The sequence below is a fragment of the Cavia porcellus genome, unplaced genomic scaffold (genome assembly GCF_034190915.1).
Source record: "Cavia porcellus strain 051 isolate PalLab524CR breed Dunkin Hartley unplaced genomic scaffold, mCavPor4.1 scaffold_13, whole genome shotgun sequence".
In the NCBI taxonomy this organism is placed as follows: domain Eukaryota; kingdom Metazoa; phylum Chordata; class Mammalia; order Rodentia; family Caviidae; genus Cavia; species Cavia porcellus.
The window spans coordinates 56,702,493-56,722,600 of NW_026947496.1; positions in this window are offsets into that span (position 1 = coordinate 56,702,493).

A 20,108-nucleotide genomic window follows, 5' to 3' on the forward strand; every position below is an offset into this window, starting at 1 on the left:
TTTAGTTGAGGTATCTGCCATAAGGCTATGGAGATTATTGGGACCTCCAATTAATAAGCAAGAGCTGGTTAAAGTTACCAGTGCTCACTTTCTTATTCATCAATTGAAGTCCTGTCCAATGTTTCCTGACCCCCAGGGATTTTGTTTAATTAATTCTAGCATCTTTCCAAACAGCTGACAACCTAAGTGGAAACATGTTTTTTTAAAAATCTGTAACCCAAATAAACCTTAATTTAATGGTCTGAAAATGCAAAAGAAGAGGAAAAAGATTGTTGAGCTCAAATAAAAAGGAACAGCTGTTTACAGAGCAGGCAAATGGACAAACATGAACAGATGATCTGTACAGTATAAACAGACTGGACAAAAAGACAACAGATATATAGACTGACAAACATGTTATAAAATTAGAGTGCACTCAAATATATTTGGTCAATTTGAACTATAATAAACCTTTTTGTAAATTAATTAATAGAGATCTCTTGAAATAAGAATACCAGAAAAGGAACCTAATTTATGGCTAATCTGAGATAGATCAGAGAGGGAAAAAGGAATATAAATATTAACTAATCCCTTGGGGCCAGCCTGTTCCTAAAGCAACAGTAGAGACTGTGGCTGAGAAGGCTGTGGAGTAGATAGCCACCAAGTGGCCAATCATCCAGCAGGCAGGTGTGGGTAATTATTTGACGATTGGCTACAAAATGGCAACTTGTCACCATGCAACAAGGAAACACAGGCTGTTGGTAGCTTACTGTATGATCCGCTGCCAGTAACACCGTAAGGGAGCGCAAGATAGCAACTGGTCATCATGTGACCGGCAGCAGGATGGCTGCTGATGATCACACAAGGGGCCACAAGGGGGCAGCTATTGAACCTGAGACCCATCTCAAGATGGCGGCACCCTGTCACATGGAAGAGGGCTGCAAAATGCAGCTGTCTTCCATGAGAGCTGATGGTTGCTGGCCATCATGTGGCCTGCTGGAAGGCTGGAATGCACAAGACCACATATGGTGAGCCAGGGGAGAAAATGGTGATGCAGGGGAAGGGGACAAAGAACCCTCAGATAGAACAAAGGGCTCAGGTGGGGGGATTGAGAAGTTGCAGACTGGGGAGAGATGTCAAGGGAAGAATTAGAGGCCATTGTGAGGGAGGGAGGGGAAGAGGACGCACAGGGGGTATAGAAACCTCTAGCTTAGAAGGCTGCAGGGTTTGATCCTGGGGACAGGGAAGAGGGGGAGTAAAGATGTGGGGACACATCATCTAATAGGTCTGGAGGGGGAGAAGGAAGAGTTTCTGGTATAGTAGAGTTAGTTAGAAATATTTGAGCTGCCATACATGATTTAATGAGAAAAGAGCATGTCCTTAGGGTAAGGAAAGCCTGTACATATGGAATTTCTGCTAACTTGTCGCTAGTGTAATAAAAGTCATATAAATTTTTAACAATACAGGGGTCAAACACCCCCTCTTTAGGACATGGGCTGCCATTAAGCTTGTAGGTTGGCCAGGCCTCCTGGCAGTAAAAGATTAATTGTTTAATTTTTATAGTCTTCTTTAGGCCAAGAGTACTGAGGTTATGAACCAGGCACCCAGGCATGTGCTTTTTGGGGGCCTGGAGATAGTATTGCCCATGACCAAATTAAAAGTGAGTCAAAAGAACAATTTTGCCTCAGGATGTAAGAGCGTTAGTTCCCTACCAAGGAATGTGAAAATTATCCCAGATCACACTTAACAAGAGATCATCACTTATTTTGGAAGCATGATAAGAAAGGCTCCAATCCAACCTCATTGGTTGTCACCAAAAAGCATCGGTCAGGATCCCAGAAAATCAGAGTATCAACTCTGCCTCAGACTGTCCAAGGAATGTGAGAACTGTGATCTTGGCCCAGGGACAGAATGGGTAATCTGGTGTGGGCCTGGCCTATGATAACAGAGAACCCTGGATGGGAAATGCATCACTTATGATAAATGAGATAGGCCAGTGTTGTTTGCAGGCTGGCAGCGACAAGTTGAGCAGCACGTGTTGAAAATGGGGAATTAATTCAAGATATGGTCTGGTCCGTGGATTAACAGGGGAGTGGGAACTAGGAGGTTCCCAGCAGCCACTCACTCTGCCTTCCCAGTCAAGGAGCCATTAATGTTAGGGGTTTGATGCAATGAAAGAGAAATAAATATAAAGTAAAAAAGCAGCCTTTATTCCAAGGACATGGAGAGGAGTCCAAGACCATAGGCGGCCTGGCATCGTCTGACTGGAATGTGGAGTATGAGATATACATATAACCTCTGGCCAGGGTGGTGCTTAGGGTGGGTGTTGATGGCATGTCAGGAGCTGATTGGGACCTTTTTCATGCCACTGGGAAAGAAAAAAGGAAGTTGTCTTAGGAGAAGGAGAAAGTGACCTCAAAGTAAATATTCCTTGGTTCTACTTCCCTCTGCCTTAGTATCATCTAACTTATTCTAGGACAAAAACTCTTTCAACTCTCACTCAGAATTCTTCCACGAGGGAGTTTCAAAGTCAAGTTTACTGGTGGAGTTTCCAGCAAGTAGGCGGGTGCACACTATCCCCGGAGCCCAGCCTATTTGGGACTCCTGCACCACACCATCTGGGTGCAGAGGAAAGGTTGGGCGGATCTGGGGCACCTGCATCTGCCTCCCCATGTGTCTGGAGGACTGTGGATATCTCAGCAAGCAGGTGAGCAATGCAGGTTCCAGAGGCCCCATGGCCTGCAGTAAGTGCTTAGTGCACTCTACCCCAAGCCCAAACTGTTTGGGACCCTCCAGGCTCCCAGGTGCAGTGAAGTGGATAAATGAGTTTGAGGCATCTACATCTGCCTCCCCATTCCGGCTGCGCTTGGAGAACTGTGGAGTTTCCAGCCAGTAGGTGGGCGAACACTATCCCTGGAGCCCAGCCTATTTGGGACTCCTGCACCACACCATCTGGGTGCAGAGGAAGGGCCAGGTGGATCTGGGGTGCCAGTATCCACCTCCCCATGTGTCTGGAGGACTGTGGATATCTCAGCAAGCAGGCGAGCATCGCAGGTTCCAGAGGCTCCGCGGCCTGCAGTAAGTGCTCAGTGCACTCTGCCCCAAGCCCAAACTATTTGGGACCCTTCAGGCTTCCAGGTTCAGGGAAGTGCTTAAGTGGGTTTGAAACATCTACATCTGCCTCCCCATTCAGGCTGCACTTGGAAAACTGTGGAGCTTCCAACAAGGGGTGGGCACACAGTGTCCCAGAAGCCCAGCTTATCTGGAACTACAGAGTTCTAAACAGGCAAAAGAGGGCCACTAGTTTTACAGGCCCAGTGGCTTGGGGTAACTGGGTGCCAGAGTCCCAGGAGCTGCAAACATAGAAGGGGATTTCCAACAGACCCTAAGGAAGCTTTCAAATGACACTTGAAACACAGAAATATAGGAAAGTGACAAAACAAAAGACCAAATTACAACCTCAAACCTCCAGCCCATCTCAAGAAACCCTAGGAGTGATATATATAGAAGAAAACATATGCCATTTACCTCAAATATCAGACATAATAGCTACTGAAATTAACAAGCAACTCCAGGAAGCTTTAAGGGAATTCAAACTCGAAATAATCTCCCAGGTAAAAAAAGAAATGATAAAAGAAATGAAAGAGATTCTGAATATATCTAAAGAAAACACAGTTAAAAAATATAAGATTTTTTAAGAGCAATATAAGAAACAAACAGAATACATAATGCAGATGCACAGAGATATACAGGAAATCAAAAACTCCACTGAAAGTTGTAAAAACCACCTCAACGAAAGTGAAGATAGAATTTCAGACTTTGAAGACAGTATTGCTGCTAGTGAACAAGAAAGGAAAGATCTTTTTGAAATAACAAGGAATCAGGAAATAACAATTCAACAACTGCAAAATGATGCAAAGAAAAATATCATAAGATTGATAGGGATTAATGAAAAAGAAGGAGACAACATAAAGGATGTCAAGAGGATATTTAGAGAAGTAATAGATGAAAATTTCCCAAGCATGAGATCAGAAACTGACATCAGGATCAGTGAAGCATATGGAACTCCAAATAGTTATAACCAAAATAAAACTACTCCCAGACATACAATAATCACCATCCCAGAAATCCAACACAAGAATAGATTATTAAAAGCTGTCAGAGAGAAAAGACAGATCACTTATAAAGGAAAACCTATCAGAATCACAGCAGACTTCTCAGCACAAACAATAAAGTCAAGAAGAGCATGGAATGAAGTATTCCAGATCCTAAAGCAAAATGATTTCCAACCTAGACTGATGTACCCTGAAAAACTATCATTCAAAATTGATGGTGAAGCTTTGTTTTGTTTTGTGTTTTTCTCTTTTTCCTCTTAAATAAAAATTTAAAAAAAGCACAATAGCAGATAAAAAAAAATTGATGGTGAAATACAATACTTCCATGACAAAGAACAGCTGAAGAAATTCATGAACACCAAACCAACCTTGCAAAAAATATTGAAAGACAGTTTAGATACACAAAGGAAAAAACCACTAAGCAAAGCAGATAATTAAACAGAACAGAAAGATGATGCAACAGCAGAGAGATAACATGTCAACAATGAACTAGCATTTAAAAGTAATAACCATTAATGTAAATGGTCTCAATGCACCAACCAAAAGAAACAGACTAGCATAATGGATCAAGAAACAAAATCCAATCTTAGGCTGTTTACAGGAAACCCATCTAACCCAGAAGGATACTCACAGACTGAAAGTCAAAGGATGGAAAACAATACTTCATGCAGCAGGAATCCAAAAAAAGGAGTAGCCATTCTGTTTGCAGACAACATGAGCTTTAAACCAACAATGACCATAAATGACAAAGAAGGTCACTACATACTTGTTAGGGGAAAACTCTACCTTAAATATGTATGCTACCTTAAATATGTATGCACCAAACTCCAGAGCACCCAGTTATGTAAAACAACGATTAACAGAAATGAAAACTCAAATTATCAGTAACACAATTGTAACAGGAGACCTTAATATGCCATTGTCACCAAAGGACAGATCAACCAGATAGAAAATGAGCAAAAAAATAACAGAACTGAATCACACCTGAAAACAAATGGATTTGATAGACATATACAGAATGTTCCACCCAACAACATCAGAATACACATTCTTTTCAGCAATGCATGGATCATTCTCTAAAATAGACCATATATTAGCTCACAGAACATATTTAAACAAATGCAAAAGAGTTGAAATCATCCCTTGCATGTTATTGAATCATAGCGCTCTGATATTAGAAATTAATGATAAAAGATACAGCAAAAATCCCACAAACACATGGAAACTGAATAACACACTCGTGAGTAATCAATGGGTCACAGAAGAAATTAAAGAAGAAATTAAACAATACCTACAAGAAAATGAAAATACAGATACAACTTACCAGAATCTGTGGGATGCAATGAAGGCCGTCCTAGAAGAAAATTTATTGCACTGAGTTCCCACATCAGGAAAACAGAATGAATACAAATAAATAACTTGATGCTACACCTCAAACAGCTAGAAAAAGAAGAGCAAGTCAAGCCAAAAGTCAAAAGAAGAGAGGAAATTATAAAAATCAGAGCAGAAATCAATGCAATAGAGACTAAGAAAACAATCCAAAGAATCAATGAATCAAACAGTTGGTTCTTTGAAAGAATAAATAAAATCGATAAGCCCCTAGCAAACCTTATTTAAAAAGGGAAGAAAAAGCTCAAATTCATGCAATAAGAAGTGAAAAAGATGAAATCACTACAGGCTCTACAGAAATACAGAAGATCATCAACACCTATTTAGAAAACCTCTACTCTCAAAGGTTTGATAACACAGAAGAAATAGACAGATTCTTAGAAACATATGAAGTACCAAAGCTAGATCAAGAGGATGTAAAACTGCTGAATAACCCAATCTTTGTTAATGAAATTGAAAATGTAATTAAGTCCTTACCTACAAAGAAGAGCCCAGGCCAGATGGATTCACTGCAGAATTCCACAAGAAATACAAAGAAGACCGAATGCTGACACTCCTCAAACTATTCAATGAAATTGAAAGGGAAGCAGTCCTTCTTAAGTCATTCCTGGAAGCAAATATTACTCTAGTACCAAAACCTGAGAAAGACCCAACTAAAAAAAGAGAACTATAGACCGATCTCCCTAATGAACACAGATGCAAAAATCCTCAATAAAATATTGGCAAAAGGAGGCAGCAAATCATCATTAAGATTATACACCATGACCAAGTGGGATTCATTCCAGGAATGCAAGGATGGTTCAACATACATGAATCAATAAATGTAATCCACCATACCAATAAAGCCAAAAGTAAGAATCACATGATCATTTCTATAGATGCAGAAAAAGCCTCTGATAAGGTCCAACATTCATTCATGATAAGAACATTACAGAAAATTGAAATAGATGGTCTTTACCTCAGTATAATAAAGGCCATTTATGACAAACAAACAGCATCATACCAAACGGCCCAAAATTGAAAGCCTTTACTTTAAAATCAGTCACAAGACAAGGATGTCCTTTATCACCACTCCTATTTAATATAGTACTGGAAGTACTAGACAGAGGACTCAGACAAGAGAGAGAAATAAAAGGGGTAAAGATAGGAAAAGAAGAAGTTAAATTATCATTGTTTGCAGATGACATGATACTCTACATAGAAGACCCCCTAAACTCCATTGAAAGACTCTTAGATATAATAAATAAATTCTGTAATGTAGCTGAATACAAAATCAATACTCAGAAATCAATAGCATTCCTATACACTAACAACAAAATCACAGAGAGGGAAATAAGAGAAACCACACTCTTCACATTCGCAAGCAAAAAAATGAAATAGGAATTACTCTTACAAAAGAAGTGAAAGACCTATATAGGGAAAATTATAATACACTGAAAAAAGAAATTGAAGATGATCTCAGAAAATGGAAAGACATCCCTTGCTCATGGATAGGAAGAACAAACGTTGTGAAAATGGCCATTCTCCCAAAACTGTTACACAGATTCAATGCAATCCCAATAAAAATACCATCAACATACCTTATAAATCTAGAGAAATCCCTCCTAAAATTCATCTGGAACCAGAAGAGACCTAGAATAACAAAGGCAATTCTAAGCAGCAAAGGCAAGACAGGAAGCATCACAATCCCTGACTTTAAGTTATACTACAAAGCAACAATAGTAAAATCAACATGGTACTGGAAACAAAACAGAGCCGAAGATCAATGGAATAGATTAGAAGATACAACCACAACTACAAACACACTCAACCACCTTATCTTTGATAAAGGAGCCAAGCAGGTTCACTGGAAGAACGACAGTCTCTTTAATAAATAGTGCTGGAAAAACTGGCTCTCCATTTACCAAAAACTAAAGCTAGACCCATGCCTATCTCCATGTACTAAATTAAAGTCTAAATGGGTCAAAGATCTGAATATTAAAACAGAAACACTAAATATATTGGAAAACAAATTGGGTAGAAACCTTGAAGACATAGGGGTAGGTAGAGAATTCATGAACAGGACTCAAACCACATGGGAAATACTTCCCAGAATCAATAACTGGGACCACCTCTTATTAAAAAGTTTCTGCATGTCAAAAGAAATCTCCAGCATAGTGAAAAGAGAACCCACAAACTGGGAAAAGATTTTAGTGAACTCTCTCTCAGACATGGGACTCTTGTCTAAAACATATAAAGAATTAAAAAAGTCGGACCCCTAAAATTCAAAGATCCAATCCAAAAATGGGCATCTGAGATGAATACGCACTTCTTAGATGAAGAAATGCAAATGGAAAATAAATACATGAAAAAATGTTCATCATCATTGGTCATTAGAGAAATGCAAATTAAAACCACACTGAGATACCATCTCACTCCTGAAAAAATGGCCAGGATCAAGAAATCCAACAACAACAAATGCTGGAGAGGCTGCGGGTAAAAAGGAACTCTCCTACACTGTTGGTGAGAGTGTAGACTGGTACAACATTTGTGGACATCAGTCTGGAGATTTCTCAAAAAGCTGGGATTGGAAGTCCCATTTATTCCAGCTATTCCACTTCTAGGCATATTCCCAGAAGCAGTGAAAGCATCATACCACAGTGATATATGTGCAACTATGTTTATAGCAACACAATTTGTAATCGCCAGATCTTGGAAACAACCCAAGTGTCCATCAACTGAGGAATGGATAAAAAAGTAGTGGTATTTCTATGCAATGGAGTATTACTCAGCTATAAAGAAGGATCCCATTGAGATATTTATCAATAAATGGGCATAGCTTGAGACCATACTCATAAGTGAAATAAATCAATCTCACATATGTGAATACTGAATAGTTTCCCTAATGTAAGTAATGATGCAAATATATAAAAGTATGTGGTAATCATGATTCCCCATTATGTGGCCTTGAAGTCTTATAAAGTTTTCACTTATTAATTGGAAAGGCTTTATTCTGGGCTTCTTGATATGGAAATATTTGAAGATATGGTATATGAAGTTATATTCAAATATTTCAAGGAAAAAGATAGACACTATGGTAACTACTATTAAATTGGGTGATCTGGTGGTGAAGCACTAGGTTGCTGAAACAGTCATGCTTTGACCTGTATTGTTATGTTGTTATGTCCTCTTTTATCTCAGTCTCTCCCATATTCATTAAAAAATTATTTAGTTATTTTTTATGGTTTTTTTAATTAAGGGGAAAATTTAAAAAATTAGCAGGATATATTATAGTAACTTTTTTTGATTTCTTATTAACTTGTTTTGAAGTCCTGTAATACTCCCAAGATTTTGTTTTGACTGATTAGACTCTGTTCTATTCTGTATGATAGTATCAAGTTTGAGGGTATAGCCAACTACTTTGAAGGCAATAAGATTCACTAAGATGCCCATTCTGGTTTGACTATTATCTCCTTTGGAAGTCCTGTAATGTTTACAATGTTTAAGTTTTATTGGTCTTGTTCTCTGCTCTTTGTTCAATTTATAATACCTAATGAGATAGACAATTCTTTTTAAGGAAACAAGAGGCATTGTGGTATCCGTTGTTGATAACCTTGTACTTTGTTTTTACATCATGTACTATGTCTATCCTTGGTTTTGACTGACAGCTTTGTTTTGCCATATTTGACTTTATTCTCTTCCAAAAAAAAGTAATAATAACTAAGGAGTAATAAAACCCAAAATGTGTAAATTTTGTTGTAAAAAAGAGAGGGAAAAAAACGTGCTGTAAATGATACAACTGCAAGTGTGTTTAGGGGTGTTAAATAGCTGACCATAGTAATGTTTTTGGTTGGATTTTTGAACACAACTGTTTGCAGTCTCAATGTTTGAATATCCACTTTGTATGCTTTGATACTGTGACTTGAGTAAGTATCTCTAAGATGAAAATGTGTAATCTATTAACTGGTGATTTCTTACTGGTGGTTTTTTTTTTTTTTTTTTTTTTTTTTTTTTTTTTTTTTTGTAGTTCTCTATTACTTTACCCTTACACCGCTTTGTTTTGTTTTGTTTTGTTCTCTTTTTCCTTTTAAATAAAATTTAAAAAAAAATAAAGTTAAGTTTACTACCTGGAAACCCAAGTATATGACCGGTGCCATCACCCCAGATTTTCCTAGAGTTCCACTGGTCTCAAGCAAAACCCAAATATTTCTCTTATTTCTGAATGGTCATGGCACTACCTGAAAAGGCCAGGATTAGGATACCAAAGCAACCACAAAGTGGTCCTTTTAAGACTCCAGTCATGTAGCTTTTTCAAAATAAGGTGAATGACAACACAAAATAAGGTGAGTGACAACACCCTAACATCTATCTTTTGCAAGCCAGTCTTCTCTTCTGTCTGGCAAATAAGAACTACTCAGGGTGGGGAACTAGAGAACACATGGATTGAGCAACTAAACTGAGTTCTACAAAAAGGAGAGCTATCTTTCTGCATGTGCAGGCTGGGGATCTGTCATCCACATTAGTATTTCTCCCCGGCTTCCCACCTAGTCTCAGAGCTCAAGAATATTATGCAAGAAAAGAATTAGGTTGTATGTCCCTGAATGTCTGAAGAGCTTTAGAAAAATCTCATTTATTTTGAATTTCAATTCTCTTAACTGTTAGAGTGAATGGAACTGAATTAAGCAGGTGTGAAGTCACTTCTAGGGTGGTTGAGGAGATAGAAGATACTCCAGTTGATGAGATCACTCTAAAAATTCCCCTGTCCCAACCTTTAAGTAGGGCAGTCCAATTTGTGTTCAATTTGATTATAGTTTTCCTTTCATCTTTGTTTAATGGAACTAAATTAGGGCTAGCTGCATGTATCATCCTCATTTCATAACAAATTTTTAACAAGGAATCTACTATGGCTTGGACCTTGAGCGTTCCCCAAGATTTGGTCCCCCAGGTGGCACCATGAGGAGGTAGGAGAACTTTAAGAGGCAGGGTATAGTAGAGGTTCTTCAAGGCATTGGGAGTGTGCCATTCAAGGGGATTATGGGACCCCGATACCCTCCTTGGTCTACTTTTTTCCTTGCCAAAAGGTAAACAGTTTTATTCCATCATACAGTCTTGCAATGTTTTCTGGCACTCCTGTCAGGGGGCTAAATGTGATGGGACTACTATCTCATAGACTGAACCTCTAAAATCATGAGCCAAAGTAACCTTTTCCTCTCTGTAAGTTAACTATCTCAGGTTTTTTTTTTTTTTTTTTTTTTTCAGTGACAGAATGGTGATTAATGGAAGGTCATTTCTGACTTTCTGTTTAACCTTTTCCTTTCATCTTCAGGCTCCACCGCCATTCTAGACAACAGTATTGACAACTTCACATGCCTCCAAAAATCCTAAGAGTTAAGTCCTTTTACATTTAGTATCCACTTGATTAATTAAGCACTTCTAAGTTTCTTTTTTCTATGTTTTAAGAAGGCACTAAAGGGTAAATTACATTTTAAACCCTTAAGAAAGATTTGTTGAAATGCTAATCCTTGTTAACCTGGAATATGACCCTATTTGGAGTTAGAGTTACTGGAGATGTCATTAGTCAGGATGAGGTCTTGCTAGAGTAGGATGGGTCCCTAGAGTAACATGAGTGATGCCATTATAAACAAAAGTGACCTGTGAACAGAGACACAAAGGGAAAATGTTACGTGATAACAAAGGCAGAGATGGGAATTATGCAGACGAGAATTATTAAAGAATGACAAATATTGTCAGTCTTAAGTTAAAAAATGACAAAAATTGCAGCTAAGAAGAGGCAAGGAAAGAGTCCCTTCTACGTTACTGAACAAGTGTGGTCCTGCTGGCACCTGATTTCATACATCCAGCCTCCTCTCCTGGAATCTGCTGTTTCAGGGACCAAGATCATGGTACTTTGTTTTGGCAGCCACAGGAGACTAACTCAGAAGGGAAACAACAAATGCTAACTTATGGACAATATAGTTCTGCTCCTCCTTAAGTGCCCAAACATGCTCTCCTCATCTTTTCCTGCCTTTCCTTGGCTTTGCTAAATAAACTTAAGCCCTATTCTCTCTTCCTACAATTTTATAGTCTACACCACAAGATAGATTATCAGAAGTTAGATGTCATTTGAGTATTGCATTTAAAAGAAATGTTTTCTTCTCAAAATAATCCCCCTCAAGTGTGGCAAACATAAATGTCCACAGTCCCACACACAACCAGAGATTGTCAATCTCAAAGAATATTTTGCAGTCAGGATTCCAGAGTTGGATTAACTCCTGATAATTTAGAAACTGTTTCTCTATGGCTTCTGTTTGGTGACATCACATACTTGATGGATGTGCTACTGAGATACAAGGAGCATAAATTTGGACCTGGAGGATTCAGTAGTCTTGAAAGCCAAATATTACATGGGGAAAAAAAGCATCAAAGGAACAAAAACATATGCTTCTGGGTTGTCACTGTGGCCTGTTCTCCTGTTAGGATTATTTAAATGACAGGGCAGATAGAGATCCTGTTTTGAGAATGTGTGTAACTCTACTCTGGGTTTGCTAAGTGGATCCTTATGTAGTTTCAGCATTCAAGTGGGTTAAAATATTTGATTGAGATTTATTTATGCACATACACATCCATTCTCTTTTTTAACACATCCCTTCTTGAAATTTAAAATATTTATTGAATACCTGTGATATGTGAGGTTCTGTATGTGCCAGAAATAGGATAGTAAATAAAACAGAAAAATCCCATCTTCATGGATTGCATAATGGTGGGGTAAGCAAGACAACATGCAAAATATATGAAAATATATATGATATTTTTAAAGGACTTCTATGAAAGAATAAAGTTATGTAGGAAAGAGGAATGGCAAAGTGCCCTAAGGAAGTGTACAATTTGTGATTTTTAAGTGAGGAGTTCAGGAAAGACCTGAGTCGGTGATATTTTGAGCTAATGTGACTTATTGACTCTGTGGTGTAAGGGGAATAGTAACGAAGTTAGAATTGGAAAATCTAGATTCAGCTCCGGTTGGAGACTGAGTTATGTCCCCCTCAAATTTATATGCTGAAGCTTTAACCTACAGCACCTTAGAATCTTATTCTACTTGAAAATAGAGACTTTAGAGAGATAATTGAGCCATAATCCAATCTAACTGGTGTCTTCATAAGGAGAAGAAGCAGAGGCAGCAGACTGCGGGGGCACAGGAATAAAACTGTGCACAAGGATACAGCCAGAAGGCACAGCTGCAAGGCAAGGAGAGAGGACCAAGAGAAAATAGCCCTGTGAACACCCACATCTTGGACTTTCAGGCTCAAATTTATCTCACTAGCTGGGCTGGTAACATCCCATTTAAGTCACCAAGATCTTTGAGCCTTCAAAAGCCCCCCTGTTTCATCCATGCCTCTCATGGTGTATTTAACTGCAGACAGGAGGAACATTTCAACCTGTCTAAAGGTTCCTCAAGCCAAAAACCTCTAACCAGGGTATACTGAAAGCTTTCCCTTTTACCTACCATGTAGCTTTCCCCTCTTTTTCATACCTTTGAGTCTCCATCAAACAGAACTGATGGCAACTGATTAACCTGCTATAGAAAATTCTAATGAAAAAATTTATGTTCTTATTTGGGTTATCCTTCATTTATGTCCACAAAGTCATGCTTAAAACACTTTAATTATGCTAACTGGTTTTATTGACCACACTGAATTTTTTTTAACTTTATCTTAGTTGTATAGGATGGTTACTTTGAAATTTAAAGTTTTTTCTGGATCAAATAGAAAAGCATTAAATATAGATAATAAACATTTATTGGACTAGATAGAGTCTTCTGAGTTTCTCTTGTTTAGTCTCTGGTCCTACTGTCATATATAAACTATCTCTGATATCCTCTAAAAATCTGGATTTTCCCTAGCAACATTAACCATTTCATTGTGTAACCTGAACGATCTGCCCTTTCCCATTTATAATAATTTCTACTTTGTTGCTTTCAAACCTATTCCCATTCTTTCTCTTCTCCTCAGGTGCAAATCAGCATACCCTATGGTACTGTTACTTCAGACACTTGAAACATCGTTAATTTGGCCCTGCATTTGTTTTCTTATTCTTAGAAAGTGTATTTCCTTTACTTTTGCAGTGTAATTCCTGTAATACTCATGAAATGCTCTCTGGAATCCTCACTACCTGTGATGTAACGTCACCTACATGAAGCATCACATGGTCAAACCTATATAAGTATAATCACAATCACACAACTGCTCAAAGCATATCATGCTAACATGCATTGTGGATTATATGAAGCAGAGATACATACAAAGGACTCCTTTTCCCATATAGTGGCTTCATGCTCGTGTTTCACATTGTCATGACTCTTACACACTTTCCCACGTTCTTTCTGTTATAAAAGCTTTATCTCTGAAAAATGTGTGACTCCTTTGTTAGAATCCGGGGAATGAATAGTTGAAGATGAAAAGCAACTCATTTTCTTGTAAAGCAGAAATATTATCATGTGTTGATTTGAACAGTTTTGTGATCTCACATACAAATAAGTGACTTACCTTCCAAACTTTCAAAAACACATCCACATCTTGCTTGTGTATCTGGAGAAAGATCTCAGTGTTCAAAATAACTGTTGACATAACTTCTGTATTTTGTTTTCCTGCTAAATAAGGCTGGCTATATTTGACATACTTTAATTAATACTAAACCTCTGATGTTACTGAATGCAGAGAAGTTCGATATTATGAGACTTTAATAAAAATGTATCTAATGAATTTTAGCTAGACAACCCTGTGGGCAGTTTCCACATACATGAAATGTACATTGTTAATTTCTTAAGCTGCTTCTCTGCTTTACCCCTCTCCTCTTTTTAAAAACCTGGATTCTCTTCACTATTCTGTTTATGTCTTTATCTGTCTTCCTAGATAATGGAATTTGAAATGAGATACTCATGTTAAGTAAATAGATATATTTTTGTGTACATTTTCAATTTAACAAGCCTAGGCTGAAGTCAGAATTAGATAAAAATCTAATTCTTCCTTGATTATTAATCTAATTCTTCATTCACTATTAGATAAAAATTCAATCTCTTTTATGGAAAATAATAGTCACAAGTATTATTTCACTAGCACATAGTAATTGAGGTTAGAAACTCAGGCTCAGAATCTAGAAAAACTTGGAGTCTGAACCCAGAATTATCTCTTAATAATCTAACGGGGAAAATCAACTTAGATTTGTCCATTTTAGTTTCCTCATTTGTAAAATAAAGTTAATAATATTCTATTTCATAGGATTGTTGTAAGTAAATGTAATAATACAGAAAGTTTTAAACCAAATATGTAGTACATACTAAGTCCTCATAATATTTCCCGGGAAAGTGGGAGTAAAGGCTTAACAATTTGATGGAAGAAGTGCAAATATTACCTCCATTTCCAACTATGACCATTAACTGTCAGATGGGCAAAGTGAGTTACAAAAAATCGCAAAACAAATTAATGAAAGTATCAGACCTGGATTTCAATGCCAGTAAGTCTGCTAAACATGATTAGTGCAATATTTTTTGTATCAACTTGACTGAGCACAAGGATGTCCAGATAGCTGGTAAAGCATTGCTTCTGGCTGTGTCTGTGAGATAATCTGGAGAGATTAGGATGTAAATGAGTAGACTGAATAAAGATCCGCCTTCACCAGTGAGGTAGGCATGCATCACACTGGCCTTTAAGGACCCAAACAGAACAAATTAGAAGAACAAAGACAGGTTCACTCATATATATTCATGTTCTGTCTCTCTGTCTCTGTCTCTCTCTTTTCTAATTATTTCTGCTCTCAGACACTGGAATGGGTACCATCCAATCTTTTAGCCTCTGAGGTTTGCCTATGAATCCAGATTCTCAGGCCTTCACTCTGGAAGTAGGAGTTACACCACTGGCAATGTTTCCCTGGTTTTTGGGCTTGAGAATGTGACTGAAATGACACAACCAGCTTTCCTGATTTTTCTATCTGCAGACAATGTACCAAGGGATTTCCTGGTTTCCATCTTCCCATGAGTCAATTCCCATAACGAATTTCTTCTTTCGTATCTCTCTATAGCTTGTTGGCTTTGTTACTTTGGAAAGCTACGGCTTGTATAATCTTCCTTGGCCAAAAGTATCTGACAGCTCAGCATGCATTTCCTTTTAAGAAAACAACCTTTATCCTTGGAGGCTTTAAGGTCCCTCTGCAGATTACCATTGAGAAATCCTTCCCTCTAGTGGCCAAACGGTGCAAAAAGAATCAGTGGGCTGGAATTTCTCCCATTTTTGTCTCTGAATCTTGAAAATGAACGAGCAGTGCAATCAGTTGACCTGTATTCATCACAACCTTGGTGGGTTATCCAGACCTAGATCTTTGTGCTAGGTCAAAAAAATTAGCTACACGAGTGTCAGTTTCTTGTCCAAAGAACTCCATCCCACAGTAATCGCTATTGTCACAAAAAATCATTGCAAAACAAACCATTCCGTAAGTCAGAGGCATGCAACAAATATTTACCTCCCTTTCTCACATCTACAAGTCAGCTGAAGTTTGGGTGATGTAGGCTTAGTCTCACACTGCTATTTGGTTCCAGGTCAACTTCCTGAGTTTGTAGCTTCCTTGAGCCAATTATATGTTATTCTCATGGAAGAGATCAATAGTGCACGCCTGATCATGCAAGCACATGTCAAGCCTCTGAATTCATCTTATCTTCTAATGCTCCACTCACTAAATCAGGTAAACTGGCTAAGTGTAAAGTCACAGAGTGAAAACATCCTCTACCTATAGTGTGTCATTGCTGAGTAATGACTTAAAAATACTGCCAATAGTCTGATTTTCATCAGAAGCACTGTAAGGAAAAGAACAACTTTTTGTCAAACCTATAGTTTCTTAACTGCAACAGAAAGCAGGGTTTTTTTTTTTTTGTCAGATTTTTACTTCATATTTCAGGGTGACCTTGAATTCACTATGTAGCCCAGACCAGCCTCAAACTCACAGCGATACTCTTGCCTCAGTCTCCCTGAGTGCTGGAATTACCGGCATACACCACCATGTCTGGCCTATAGAATGCAGATTAACAAGAATGAAATAAAGAGAAGCTTATTAGTACACTTGTTTCAAAGAAATGGTTTTGAACTCTAACATCTTCAATAGAGAAGAATAAGTTTTAGAGAAATGGCAAGACAGTGGAAGTGGCCTTTGAGTCTCTTGCAATGACAGCTTGTGAGATAGCAGATAAACGACAGGTAAAGGGCAGGTAAGTAAAATGTGGTGACGCAGAGTCCTCCAGTAGCCTCTACAGGCTGAGAGGGGTCTGACATTTTCTTCAGTGGCTGATCTTTTCCTTCCTGGCATGTGTTAGGGTAGGGAGTGGGAAAGGTTTTTGATTATTTTGTTTGTTTGTTTTCAGTTTCTAAAAAGTTTGTGTTTTTTCTACATTTGCTTCTGAACTGCCTATTGCTCAACAATGCTTTATATTGATATATTCTAGTGTCCCATACTTCTGTAATTTTCTTTTTGTAATGCAAATACCACTGGAGAAAGAAAACCATAAAACCCTCTCTGTTAACAACCTACCTTGACTTTAGCTGTTCAGTTAGCTAGGAGCCAGAATCTACAGATAGCTAATAAGAACCTCTGGAATGAGACACAGATGGATTCAAATTACCAAAGGGGTTTTAGGAGAAAGCTAAATCTACAAAGGGGCATATAAAAATTTAGGTGAGTGAGGTTGTCTGGATCTAAGAGGAAAGATTAGTTTTACAGGACATCTATATATCTACCTTCAATGAAACAGAAAAAGAAAATAGTTTACTGGTGCCTTAAATTGGCAAGAATGAATGGATCCTTGATTTATGTCTTACATACAATGGCTCAGATATTTTCCTATGCTTTGGTATTGCTGTACCATCAGCTTGGAATCATGCAAAAACTAGTACAAGGCCTTGTCTGTGGGAAAGCTGAGTAAAGTGTCTTGTGACTCTGATTCCAGGAGAGCATGTATCTTTAAGCATGTCTGGTTTTTATTTTTTCTATTACATTTTGAATGAGGTCATCAGAGTTGCCAGGCTGGGTCACTTCATGAATTACACATACTTACCGGACTCTAAGGAAGCCTTCAATGAGTGTTAATTATTGTGTTACTTGAACTTCAAAAGAATGGGAGAAGTAGAGAGGGCATGCCCATATCTGAAGTCTAGCCTTGTCTACAAGTGTTAAAATGTGAAGACATGTGAGAATTTGGAGTACAAATATGAAGGCAGTGGTGAAGTTTGGAGGCGGGGAATGTTTGCTATATTATCCTGTTTAGCTACTTGGAAAGATATAATAAAAATATAAAATGGCCTCATTTGGACAGAGTACAGTTCCACTCCCAAATGTATCAGCATCCATTAACTACACTTTTATGCAAATGAGGTAGATATATGGCTTAAAAGTCAACTGCTCTCAGAATAAAGAATAAATTCCCCAAGCCCATTTTAAGCCAAATAAATGACAAAAACTCTCATCAAGAGAGATGATTGACATTGCATAGTCCATGAAATTTTCCTTTTTAAAATCATGGCATTCTATAACATAAAGAGATAGTGATTATATTATGTAGCCCCCCAACTTAAGAATTAGGAAAAAGGTACTACTGGGAACACAATAATAAGATGCCCTACAATGAATGCAATTAGGCTGAGCCAGATTAGTGAATCCACTGAGGATGAGCCACAGGCTGATTATCTTGAATTTAATTTGCTGCTTTTGATATTTTTTCTCTGCATTTTAGCAATTCCATAGAGATCAGCTTACAACAGCTTCATTTTTCAATTGGTCTATTTTTTTTATTTGTGTGTTTTGTTTTTGCATCATGTATAAGAAAATGTAAGTACTCAGGACTATTATCAGTCTTCCAACAGTCTCATCTTTTCTAGTAAAACGTAACAGTGTATCATTTCACATTTAAATCTTCTTCCTTGGGATACCTCTAGAGCAAATATTTTTAAATAGGGCACTAGAACATTTTACAAATAGTGAGACTTGTTGAAAATGAACTTAAACTTGGTGAGTGAAATAAAACATCTCTGTGTAGCTTTTCTGTCTCTTGAAATACCAAAATTTCAAATAAAGTGACAAGATTCTATAAATACTCAGGAGGTGTTTCCTTTGTTCCGAGAACAGGCAGACATGGTTACGAGGGGAGAAAGCAGCACGTTTGTAACTGTTTAACTCTGAGTGAATCCCACTGACTCCTCATCTGTGTGACTGGACTGTGCCCCCTGTTATCTCTCTTCATACTTTTCATCAAGAAATTTTATACTGCTCAAGATACCATGAGTACCATCTTGCCTTTACCACACATTTCACAGAAAAGATAGGGATGCTTCCAAATTAGACTCCACCTTTGCATCTTCCTACAATCTCAAGAGTTTGAATCAGACTGTTTTCTTCTCTCTTTTTCAGCATTATTCAGCCCTACTTCTTCTCCCTCTTTCCTTTTCTTCTTCTTCTCTTTCTCCTTCTCTTTCTTCTTCTTTTATTTTTCTGAGAACCAGGTTTAATTTTTATTACCACACTTCAATGGGTGACTTTTTATGCCTCTTCCTTCTACTGTATTTCATAGAGTGGCCCGAAGTATGTATGGTATCATTTTTATATTAAAGACAATAGACAACAAAAACAATGATACAAAATTTCAAAAGATGATGGCAGGAGATAATGATGGCTAACACATTTTTGAAATTGTTATATTCAAAGTAGTTACTTAGGTTACAAAATATGGCATGAAAAACAATCATGCAGTATAAACAAAGATCTTCCTATTCAATTAACTAATAGAAATTAGTAGTATATCTATCTTCCTCTTTTCTCTTCCTTGTTTTCTCCTTTCCCCAATCCCAGATTATCTTTCTTTTTGAACAGTTTCTTCCCATCCCACAATATCTATTGTATATTTTGGATCTCATTTACTCTTTAAGTTTCTTACCCTAGAGAGACAATATGAGGTTTACACATGCAAGTCTGATTTATTTCACCAATGATTATGGTTTCAAGTTATTTCCATTTACCTATAAAAGTTTCAAGTTCATCCTTTTTATAGTTGAGTAGTACTCCATTACCACATCTTTTCTATCCATTCCACAGTTGATGGACATTTAGATTGTTCCCAAAACTTAGCTGTTTCCAATATTTCATGATGTTTTTATGATATGGTATTTTATGATGTTTTATGATGTATTTTATGATGTGATATTTTATGATGTTTTTAATTATTCTAGGATAATATTCAGCAAGGGAATAGCTGGGTCAAATGGGAACTCTAATCATAGATTTCTGAGGGATCTCTATACTAATTTTCACAGTGATTGTAACAGTCTACACTCCCATCAACAGTGGAGAAGAGTTCCTTTTTCCTGGCAGTCCCTCCAGCAGTTGTGATTGGTTGATTTCTTGATGAGAACCATTCTTTCTTGAGTGAGATGGAATCTCAGTACTGTTTAATTTGCATATCTCAAATGACCAATGATGTTGAACATTTTTTCGTATATTTATTTTTCATTTGTATTTATTCATCTGAGAAATGTGTTCATATCAGATGCCCATTTTTGTGGACTGGGTCTCTGATTTTGGAGGGCCTAATTTTTTCAATCCTTTATATATTCTGGATAG